Here is a 12,005-nt window from a genome sequence, read left to right as displayed (position 1 = left end):
TTAGAATAAGATGTTAATAAGGAAACTCACAGTGTTCCTGCTTTCTGCTCCTCCCGTGACTGTGGCCCATGCCTTTCTGACCTGCACAGTGTCAGCAAGTTTCAGTTCCCTGCTGCTTGCGTGCTCTAGCAGCCCATGGTCTCACCCAGTGCTAAGCTGGGCCAGCCCTGCTCTGCCTTCAGCCAGTTTCCCCCCACCTCTCACTGCCCCACTGAGAGCAGGTGGGTGACAGGGTTTGCCCCTCAGCCTCAGACAGAAACTGCCTGGGTGGTGTTATTCAGAGCCTTGATGGAAATAAAGGGTGCCTGTTTGCTAAAAATGCCATGGCTGGAAAGCAGCTCTGTGCTCTGACAGGGGACATGCCCGCGGAGATCCCCTAAGTGCTGTGGAGGTGCCCTGCCAGCATCCCTGGGGCTGTGAGGGGGAGAGGAGGATGACAAGATGCTGGGATTGGAGCCTGAGTCAAATCTGGGGAGTTGCTTGCCCTCCTTGATAGCTGCTTCTCTTGGAATAAAGGGAATGTTTTATAAAGAACCTTATGAAAGCAAAGTATATCATGACTTCAGTGAGAGTAGACACAGGCAAGATAGGAGCATCCCCTTAGATTTGCCTGCTGGAGGTTATTTACCTCGGGAAGCTGCTGAATAAAAGATACAAAAATACAGCAGAAAGCACTATTATTTGCTCCATTCAAAGCATGATGGGAGGAAAAGAAACATTATAAGGAGTATCTTTGAGTCTTTCCAGCCTGGATTTGTCAGGGATGAGTTTTCACGGAGCACTCTCTGGGTGACCCAGTTTTTGAGACGCAGGCATACACACATGCACACGTTCACACACACACACTCTGAGCCGCAATCCACAACTTTAATAACTGAGTGACATACAAAGGAGATTTTGATGCAAAGTGAAGCTGACAGAGAAGTGGAAGGAAGTATCTGTTTTTTTGCTTTTGTTTTTGCCTTTTTAACATCCAGTGCCACACCAGGATTACAGTCAAGGTGGTTCTAACCTTCAGCAAGGACTGATGTTGTTGTGGGTTCTGCTTTTAATGACATTTAACAAGAAGCAGTAGCTCAAGGGGAGAGGAAACAAGGGTTTTCTTTTCTTTTCAGGAAGAATTTACTAGGGCTGTCAGGATTAAACACATGAAATGAATGCATATGGGGGTGCAAAGGGGGTTTAATAGCTTTGCTGCCGGTAACCACAGAACAGCTCTGAGACAAGTTTGCCAGCCCTGTCACACATCTGATGAAACATCTGTGTATGTGGAAGTGTGCCTTTGAGGGTAAGTTACCACAAACTGGTCACGCTGTGGTGACTTTGCTGTCATCTATGGTTTTCTGGCTGTGGATATGGTGTGGGTGACATGAAGGTATAGCTGTGTAGTGGTAATCTCTGTTTCTGAAAACTTCCCCTCAGGGATGGGTTGGTGGCTGCTCCAGTCCAAGTGGTGAATGTCACTTCTCTCCCCGTGATTTTATCAGACTTTTCTGTAGGATCCCCAGTGAGCAGGCACATATTAACCTGGGTGGATTTGCCAGGGCCCCAGGACAGCTGCTGGCTAGAGACTTGCCCCAGGTTGGGTACCCAACTAACCAGTTCAGGGTTGACCCGGAGTGGGGCCAGGCATCCCTAAAAGCTCACATCCTTCCCTAAGTCATGCCAGGCTGTTGCATTGAGTGCACCCAGGCTGATTGCAGTGGATTTCATGTCCTTAAAGCAAAACGTAGGGACTAGTTGCTTTAATATTGCAGCAAAAGGCTAAAAATGAAACATCCTTATAAAATCTGGGGCTTAGGAAGGAACGATATATTGCAGAGGAAGGAACAACAGAGAAAACAACCAAAGGAGATAAATGCTGAGCCAAAGTGCATCCTTTCTTGAGCTTTCCCTGGATTTGTTCATGGCAGTGAGAGTCCTTGGAGTGGTGTTTTGGGCTTGCACCTCTATTTAGAAAATATCTTTAACTGTAAATAAGCTGGTGATGCCTTGTGTCCCTCCAGGACATTGTAAGTGGCTAGACTCAAACTTCTGAAAACACAGTGATGGGGAAGTCAGCACTAGCACAGACCTACTACAGCCCTAATTGTATGAGCTGACAGAAGGCAGTGGGCATAGCTCAGCAGAGATAGTGCCAAAGAAAGAGGAAAATTAAAGGAGAAGGTATTATTGTCTGTGCTGCGTGGTGGTGATGCAATTCCCACATGCATTTCAGTCATGTGAACTTTAGCAGATGGTAAACATGTTTGCTGGACTATGTTGGGAGACCTTGTCAGAAATCCCTCCCAGTCTTGAGGCTACCAGTCTGCTCCATTGAAGAGATCCAGATGCTGAGGCTCTGGCAGGGACCTCCTCCTGGGGACTGACAGCTCTTTTGTGAAGGGACCTGGCAGAAAGTGCACAGCCCATGCAGCAGAAGCGTCTGCTGGCACCCTGGCGAGATAGCCAGCTAGAGAAAACCAGACCTCACATGCCACGCAGGTTGTACACCTTGAGCAGGGTGATGGCAACTTAACTGTAAGAAAATCTGGTGGTTTTGACTAATTTTGAGGAAAGCCATTTGTCTTATGATGTGGTGAATTTTTCATGAGCATGGGGCTGTGGTGGGGAAGAGACAGTCCTCAGTGGGGAGTGCAGAGCGCTGTCAGATGTTTATGTGTTGGGGAAATGCAGCCTTGAGCTCCTGTTTCTGTGCCCAGCCTCTGTTCGGATGGGGAGCCCTCTCTCCCCACCCCTCTAGCTGGAGGGGAGGGCACCCACCAGGACAGGGAGCCTCTCCTCCGTGGGTCAAGCTGGCCGAGAGCTCCTTGGCCGCCATCAGAGCTGAGCTCAGAGCAGATGCGCCAGGCCACCAGACGGGCTGCTCTCCACTGGCTTAGTGTGATGGAGTGGTGATAGATGCATGCTTCGATGCTGCTCTTTGCATCTGATATCCAAACACAGCGTGGGGAAATGACAGCAATATGTGTCCCCCTGACACCCAGAGAATATAACGATATTGCTGTGAAAATGAGGCTGCTGCCACACAGCTAAACTCTGAACCCTTCCCTCTGTGAAGCAGCTATGATTAGAATCTCATCTCACTCTATATTGCACAGCACCTGTGGAAGAAAATCCCACCCAGCAGCATGTAACTATTTTTAAAGGCCTTTTTCTAACGGGCTGGGAGATGGGGCTGGTGAGAATCCTGCTGGTGCCGTGGATTTCTTTTAAACCCCTTGCAGAAAAGTATGGAGCTAGTCTTGGGGAAAGTATCTCAGAAAAGAGGAAGTGGCAGAATGATTTTGCCAAGTGTGAAGCTTGTGCCAGCTCTTCCCACTGGAAAGCTGAATTTCAGCATCTGCGTCTGTTAATTTTTTTTAGCTTTGCCGTACCTAAATCAGTGAGATGCCTCCAGCTGTAGGAAATTTGTTGTGTGAGACTTGAGTGTTTTGAAAGCATGCCCAGACACATGAAAGGGGTGCAGCGGTTCATTTCATGGGAAAGGTGGGCAGGAGCGTGTCCCAGGGATGCTCTGCTCTCCTCCTCAGAGCTGCGTGTCGGGTCAGTTGCCTGCAGCTTCTGAGCACCACAGAGTAAAGAGGTAGGGAAAACCTCTGCAAACGGGCAGAGAAGACCAAGGGGATAAAAGAATCATGCCCTTGGGATCTTGGGATGTGGGACACAATAAGCCATGAATTTTGGGCTGCCAATGCCAAAACGGCACTGGATACTTTGTAGGTGAATAAATCTACCAACAAGCCCCAGTAGTGCCTGGCAATAGGGCGCATAAGTGCGGATGGCTTGAAGCAAAGCCCCCTTTCCACTTGATATGCTGCTCATGGATGAAGTTTTGCGCTGTACAAACATAATTCGCTCTCCCTCTCCAAATGGAACCAGGGAAGTGTATTACATTTATCTTAATAAAACAAGTCGCTTTGCAAGCAGTGGAACCTACAAAACTTGGTTTCCTACAGTTGTCTCCCATGTGGGTTCTCTGGTGTCTGATGGAGTGGGTGAGCTCATATCACGTCCTGGGAGTGGGATGGGAGGTGGAAGGGTGATGGGAAGAAGTGCTAATTTGAGTATATCCTCCCTTATAAAGCTTGTTACAACGTAATTCCTCTGACATGTCTCTTCTTCCATCAAATCTGATTGCAGGCCAGTGGCTTTACGAAACTATTATGCAGTGCCTGTGGCCCAGCTAGCCCCATCAGCTAAGCCTTATTTCCTTGGGAAACTGTGTAAAAAAAATAAACAGATGGGACCTAAACTGCCTAAAAATTATTTGTCATTATATCCCACAGAGTTTGACCCACATACCTGTGCTTTTCATGGCTCTGTAGCTGTGATTATCATTAACTTGAGAAAAAGGTCCCACTTAGTATGTCCCATTGACCATGCAGTTTGCAGATTGAGGATGCAGCATTAAATAGATGTACCCAGCCACAAAACCACTTCCCATTTTGTATAATACAGGCCAACAGAGATTTGAAAAATGTTCCATTTCTGTATAGAAAGACTATTTTTAAAATTGAACAGTAAGTTAGTCCTCTATTGACTTTCAATTTCCATCCTCTTACATTTCCATAGCAACTCTGGCCATTTATGCATTTATCTTTGTATTTAACTTTCCTCTTTCATACCATTTCAAGTGGACTCAAGTGCTGCAAAAGGGTTAAACCAGTCTTTCAAATATCTCCCTGTTTTAAGCAATTACTTGAAAATACACATATATATTTTAGGCTAAATTGACAAGTTTGTGGTTTAATGAAAACTGTCTCCAGAATATTTGCCCTGAAAAACGCTTCAGGGCGATAACAAGAACAAGTCACAACCTCTCTCCTCTCCCCTTGCCTTCTATTATTACTGTCTTCAAAATTCTCATACAGAATCTAAACTTGCAGCTGCAATAGCTGTGACAGTCAAATGGCTGGATATTGGGTAAGCTTACACTTTGGCAAATCTGGCTTTCTTTTTTTTCTTTTTATTAAAATGTTTTCATGTGTATTCAGGAACAATGAGAAAGCAAGTGCATTTCACAAATTTTGTGCTTCTGGGTTTGGGATAGAGGTGTGACCGTGACCATCTACAGTGCATGGTTAGAGTTCCCACTGACAAGCTGGAGGGTCTATGGTGGGATGTAGTAACCTCCTCTGAGACCTTGATGTCTGAGAGGTTGGGTAGGTGCAGTAAGCCAAGTAGGTAGCCTTGGGCACAACGGTGAATCTCCATGCATGACACTGGAGAGCCCCACCACGTAGGCATTGTTGGTTGAGCTCCCTGGAGAGCAGATTGGTCTTGAACTCTTGAGTAACGTCTGCAATGGGCTGTGGGAAGACAGCTTTCAGGTCAGTAATCCTCTTCTAAGTCCACACTTGCGTTTCCTCCCTACAGTTCCATAGTGCTCGTAGCTGGGAAGTCTGGTGGGGCTTTCATCCCAGCAGCCAGCAGACTTTCAGTTCACTGTCATGCTGTTCCTCCTTCTAATGTCTTCCCACCTCTCCTCCATCCAGTTGATTACTCCTATCACTTACTGGGGAAGAGTGTCCCCTGTCACCAGGAAAACAATGGGTGACTTAGTTGCAGCACAGAGAAATATGGGACATGTTTCTCTGGAGACATGGTGACACTCCCAAGTGAAGCGCACGGGAGAACATGCTGCTTTGGGGAGGCATTTTCACTGTGTCTGTGTTCTCCTTGAGCACTGATAACCCACAGTCACTCTGCAGCAAAAACCTATCTAACTGACCAAGGTGTTTAAGTGCCAAAGGCATTTTTAAATTTTTATTTTAATGGGCCTGGGAGTCTAAATCTCATTGACTTTCAAATTGACTGTGCAGATCAATGCACAATGCCCTGACAAGGCAAGATGGTTTCCTACAAAACGTCCTCCTGCACATCAGCTTGTCCACTTTTACAGGGCTCCAGCAGCTTGGAATCCATTCTAATCTTCTGCTGGGGGATTTATGATGAGTCCTAGAGCCAGACCTTCAAGATGTTTTGTGCAAAGATGTAAGCAAGCAACTGATGGAAGTGATGGAACTATTAAAGTGCTGAACTCCCACTGAAATCTGTTGCCTAACCTGCTCAGATGCATCTGAAAATCCTATTAAAGCACTTCCCTGCACCTTTAAGCACCTGGACACCTCAGAACTGCATTCTTCCGTCACTTAAGGATGGAAAGCCAGAGAGTTCCAGATGATTTGTGCTCCTAACTGACTTGCTGCTCCTCAAAGAAATCTCTGGTTTTGTCTGCATTGTGCCAATGTCCCATGTCACCTTCCCCTTTCATTCCATCACTAGTGTTGTTCCTCAGTGAAGGACTCTAAACAATTCCTCCCCCTTCCTTACTGTTGGCACCTTCCTGAGTGTTTGCAGGTCGTTATTAAATCACCTCTTTACTCATCCTTTATCTGAGCTGTACATAATTAGTTCCTTTAATCTTTCCTCATAGGTCAATCCTTCTAAACCTTTAATCATCTTTATCTCCTTTTCCTGCAGCCCCTCCAATTTGCTGCCACTTTTTTTTTTTTTTTTTTTAATTTTTCGTCAAGAAACAGCAAAACCCACGAGTTCCAAATCCTATCCAGACTGACTAAAGGCAGCGTGGGGCTGTGGGTTTCCCTGTGGAATTGCCCCTGTTTGCTTCTGGTACAGCCTGGTGAGCAAAGGTGGTGTTGGAAGGGAGGAAACCGCCTCCTGATACTGGCGATTTGGCTCTGCTAGCAGGGACTGGCTCTCCCTACCCTGTTCTTTGCTGTCACAAAATCTGCATCACTTTCCAGCTGAGTGCTTTGGGTGACAGAAAAAGAAGATTTCCAAGTGTCTTAAGTTCACTGTCCAAGCACAAAGCTGCTTCCTGGCACAACTGGTCTTGGATGCGTCCAGCTCCTCCTGCTAAGGATGCTTGGGGCTGGCAAGAGGGGCAAGGAACAGCTGTCCTGGCAGCTCTGGAATGGGCTGGGGGTGCTGGACTGTGGGGATGGGGGAAGGCAAGAACCAGCACTAATAGCTGGTAGGAAAGAAAGACCCCTTTATTCCTTGCACCAGTGCCAGACAGAGGAAAGATAATGTATCATGTATTTCACCCAAAGGAGCACTTTTTTACCTCATTTTGTGTCCCTACTAGACAAAGTTATCAACACTGCTGTCCTGACAGCCTTTTGCAATGCAGATGAGTTGTAAGAGTCTAGCACTTCTGTCCACATGGGCCACACCACCAGGCTGTTTCCCTTGGCTGTTAGTCCCCTACTCCAGTGACTTTCCACCTGCAGGAGCTCTGATCTATCTGCTCTTGCCAGGGCAGGTTGCTGCTGGGTTCTCAGCCCTGGTACTGCATCCCAAACACTGACCCACTGCGCCAGCTCCTGCCCAGCTCCATATTGCTGCTCAAAGTAGCATGGAATTTTTTGTTTTGCTCATAAAAATACTATTTCTGTGCTTGATTTTTTTTTTTTTTTTTTACATTATATTTGCCCTAAGTCCTTCCCTCCAATGATTTGTGAATGATACTGCATTCACCTTCACCATATCTTTGCCCATTAACAGGAGGATGGGGAAAGTGAAGCACTGCAGGAGGGATGGCAGGCAGAGTCCTGGTCCTCCAACCTGCATGTTGGTGGCCCTAGCTCCTGCACTGTCTGAAAGCACATGGAAAAGGCCCCAGAACAAGCTGGCTTTCTGGGGGAGCATGGTGGAGTAGTGGCTACTTGGAGTCTATTTAGGCAGTGCTTTGCTTGGCTGTCTTATCCTAAATGAACATTTACAATTTTCTCACTGGGAACCACAGCTGCTTCTTTCTCCTAAGCAGGCACACCAGGGTGCTCCTTATCATATACTTTGCTGAAAAGCAAAGGCCACCTTCATCTCCTTTCCTTTTATTTATCGTAATTTGCCTCTGGGTTGGCCTAATTGCAAAACAAAATAAAGCCATGGGAGGGTGGTAGAAATTTTCAGCTCCAACCTGTCTTGTGGTACTCCTGGAACCACAAAAAGCCTAAGCTTGTCCTGCAGCACTGGGAGCTGTGAGTGACCGTGACCAGCCCTGGGGAACAGACCCACTTTACAAGTTGCTGTGTTCTTTTATGCAAAAGCGTGCTGACAAAGCCACTCACAACTTTGATGGTTCTTTGCACAGCAGCAAGGACTAGACGCTTTCTGACAGAGATGATGAAACCTGCATCTTAAGATACCTGTCATTCTGCAATGAGTTTGCTTTCCCTTTTTCCACCCATGCCAGCAAAACCTTGCAAATGGTGCATGATAGTTGTCCTGCCTCCTCAGAGGATGACTGGAGGGTTGACCTGGTCTGGCATATCACAGGCAAGGTGAGATCTGGCTGGTTATACGAAAAGAAGCCATTTCTGGGCTATGGTATACACATGTGGTTTCCAGTGACAGTTATGCGCTCCAGATACAGTGTGATGTTGAGAGTGAAGGGCTGAGCTGTGGCTCTCAGTGGAACTGGGCTGGTGGAGTTAAACAGTCAAGACTCTTAATGTGCCTAGAGGTATCCACTTGTGCATAACGAGGATGTAAAGCTGCATGTTTATGCAAGTACACCTGGAGATCATGGGGGAGGCTGCTGACAGAGAACTTTTCACTTGACAGGGATGTGAAATACTTGATCAATGCAGCAAGGGTCACCCTGAGCCTCAGCAATGGCTGGGAGCAACCTGACCTTAGCAAGGAGATTAGGAGTGGTTGGGGTATTGCCATCCCGTTCCTGTGCCCCTCCCAAAGGCTGACAGCACAATCCAAAGCCCTCAGGGAACCCGGAGCACCCCCCTTCCCCTGGCACCAGCAGCAGGCAGCCAAGCCTGGCGATGCCTCTATCATACTGTTTCATTAGGGATTTCTGAGCCTGTTCCCTAAAGCTGAACATGCCTGGAAAAAGAAGACCATTTCCAGTCTAGGACCCTTGGAGGGACTCAGGAAGATCAGGTGCACTGCCTGGGGTGCCCTGCACACAGCAGACATGCCACAAGTGCAGGGAAAGCCCGCACAAACTATGCCCCCCAGGCACAGTGCAGGCACTCCGTGCTTGCCGGCTCTTTCAGGAGCCATGCTGTGTCCTCTCCCTGCTTCTGATGCAAGGGGAGATGAGGACTGTCTGTGTCATATCCTTGCAATGACTTTTATGAAGCCCCATACATCCATCTCCTGCTGCTTGGAATTGCCACAACCACTTCTAGCCCCATCTGAGCTCTGATGTTTCCAGATGGGACTATTAGACTCCCTAGGAGTGCAACTGTAAATATCTGCAGAAATGCCACCCGAGCACTGCAGTGCGGGAGCATTGCGAGCGCCGGAGCTGCGCTCAGCTGTCTTTATTCATGAAAGGGGCTATGAGTCCCCGAGGGCTCAAAATCAGCAGTGTTGTGCAGCAGCTCTACTATCAAGGCTTGCACTCCACAGCAGGAAAACCAAAGAAGTGGATGCAATTTGTGCATGGCTGGAGTGGGACAGAGCCATCATGCCATCATGTCTCTGCCACTGATGTCTCAAGTGACCATGGTCACCTTACTAGACCCAGCATGCAGATGAGTCCTTGGGGTTTGGGAATGTTTTCTGGAATGCAGACGGCATCCACCACAGAGCCTAGCCTAAATTTCAGTGGAACCTTTGCCATAATGGTAATAATAAGCTTATCGGTGTGTTTTTTTGGTTTTTTGGTTTTTTTGGGTTTTTTTTTGCTAATAAACATAGCATTGTTGTGCTTTTCATGAGATGCTTCTTCTGCATATTTCTGTTCAGAAGAGAAGCATAACTGTGTTGCTTCTTCCACCCAAAATGGATTCTGGTGGCACTGCCAGTGCTGGTTTCTGGAGGCAGCTCACTGAAAATGTATCTGCTTTTTAATCGACAAAACAGCCATACTGGCTGTTAACTGCCTTCCTGCTCCGCTGAGCAAGTGCGAGCTGTGGTTCCCCTCCTCCCTCACGCTCCCCTCCCCGCTGCAATGGCTGGCTATTGCAAATAGTTTCTCGGAAAGGGTGAAATCCCAGACTGTAGGCAACTTGGTTGCAAAACTCCCAGTGACTTCAAATCTGAATACTGTGTTGCCAGCATTCTAAGGAACCCAGCAGGGAGAGCCAGAAGCAGACGCCTCACTCTGGGAGCCATTTATTTGGAAGCATTCAAACGATCTTGTTATGTTTCACTTGTGGTGCTGTTTCACAGAGCTCCTCCATCACAGCATGCAGATCTCGACACCCTCTCCTTTCCTCCGTGCACCATGGCACAAAGTGGGGTGACTATGATCTTCTCTTGACATGCAGACAAGGGCTTCTCCTGGACGGGTAATGGAGCATCCGTGTAGCAAAGGTCACTTTCCAGCAGAGCACATGCTCGTTCCCGTATCACTGCTGCCTCAAGTCACTTTAGGTGCCTGTGACCATTCCTCCAGGAGAGGGATCCTAGACATAGCTGTTACTGAGATGGGAGCCCACGTGTGACTGGGGAAAGTCTGTCTTATCTACTAGGACAGTCAGTCCTGAAGAAAGCTGAGACATGGTCACCCCAAATCATGTGAGTGTCCAAGTAGTCTCATGGAATAGGTTGAAGTTTCAGTTTGCTCACAGGGAGGAACACAGAGATGGAGTGGAAATTGCCGTGTTGGAAGCAGTCATTTTCAGGTCTGTTGGAGTCATGACCTTGCAGTGCTGGTCTTAAGGTTGATCCTTTGGGGACACAATTGAAATAAAAAGAGCATTTTCTAATAGTCTAGCCTGGCTGCTCATTCATGCCATGGTTTTGTTGCTGGTTTTGGGGTTATTTTGTTGTTAGTTTATTTTCTCTGGGTTTAGCTGGTACCAGTTTGGAAGCAAAGGGACCCCTCTTGCAATAAGGGACTAGGTTAAAGAAATCTTCACAGAGAAGCTGTAACCAGCCCCAACTTGGGGCAGGGAGACAGCAAAGTACAAAGTGAAAGGCCAGCTTTTTCTGTGTGCATTGATTCGCCTACCCACAAGAAATTTAGAGACCCAAATGAGGACTCCTCACATGACTTCGCTTACAGGCAATGCTTCCCAAAATAGCCTTTTCCCAAATAAGCTTTCATACAACAGCAGCTTCTGCAGAGCTCCCAGTTCTGTCACCGTGGTGTGGACAGCAAAGCTATGAGGAAAAATACCAGCAGCAGCTCTGGCTCTATAAAAGCAAAAGTGAGTCCCTCAAATCCCTGATGCCTTCAGTGAAGGACAGCAGTGATGACCCTGGGATCTACCCGTCTCCCTGGAACAATTCCCCCTTGCAAATTCTTTCAAATAAATAGCTAAGTAGCAAGAAACTCAAAGCCTGGGAGATCTGACAAGCAAGCATTTGTCCCCTTCTTCTGGGTATTGATGTGCAAATAGTGTCTGAGATTTCCAACCAGGCAGAGTTGTGCTGTTTTCCTTCAGACTCTGGCACAATCCTAATAAGAAGAGCTAAAGGGATCTCTGCAGGGAGCCCGCATTTGCACGAGCCCATGTGAACTGCCCCGTATTAGCAAAGGACGCCTGAGCTGGGCTGTAAAGCCACACATCCCTTTCAAAATGTGACTTTGAAAACTCGGGCTCCCTTGACTCTGTGGGCTGAAGTGAGACACTTTCACGCCTTGGAGAAAATGGTTTATAATATATATATATGAGAGAAAAATAAAGGATAACGACTATTATCTCATCTTTTTTTTCTTTTTTCTTTTTCCCCTTTTCTTTATTTACCAAAAGTACCTCCAAGGCTAATGGCATTTTCTTTGGCCGCTGGGAGCAGAGAAAGATTGAAGTCTGAAATATGAAAGCTTTTCTCTTGGTTTTTAACAACTTCGGATCAGTCTAGTTAACTCTCAGTCTCAGTTCAAAGCAGAACTAGAAACTGAAAGGCTGGTTCTGTTTTTCTATTAGAAATGAGTAATAAATGATTTCTCATCCCAAAAAGAGACATAGAGGCTTAAAATTCCTTGTCCTGGATGAAAAGTCAAAATCACTAAGACTTTCATGAGCTGACAAAAAATAAAAAAAAAAATTGCCTGCAATGCC

The 12,005-nt window shown here is 46.9% G+C and overlaps 1 long non-coding RNA gene across 1 annotated transcript in view; it reads left to right on the top strand.

Moving 5' to 3' along the window:
• Positions 1-9,667, top strand: part of LOC121093994 — a 34,002-nt gene extending 24,335 nt beyond the window's left edge. The window contains exon 4 of the long non-coding RNA XR_005829700.1: positions 5,232-9,667. This is a non-coding gene — a long non-coding RNA (uncharacterized LOC121093994). The remainder of the gene's footprint in view (positions 1-5,231) is intronic.
• Positions 9,668-12,005: the final 2,338 nt, after the last annotated feature.

The sequence above is a fragment of the Falco naumanni genome, chromosome 9 (assembly GCF_017639655.2).
Source record: "Falco naumanni isolate bFalNau1 chromosome 9, bFalNau1.pat, whole genome shotgun sequence".
Classification (NCBI taxonomy): Eukaryota; Metazoa; Chordata; class Aves; order Falconiformes; family Falconidae; genus Falco; species Falco naumanni.
The sequence above is the reverse complement of the archived record's forward strand: the minus strand, read 5'-3'. Positions and strand labels throughout refer to the sequence as shown.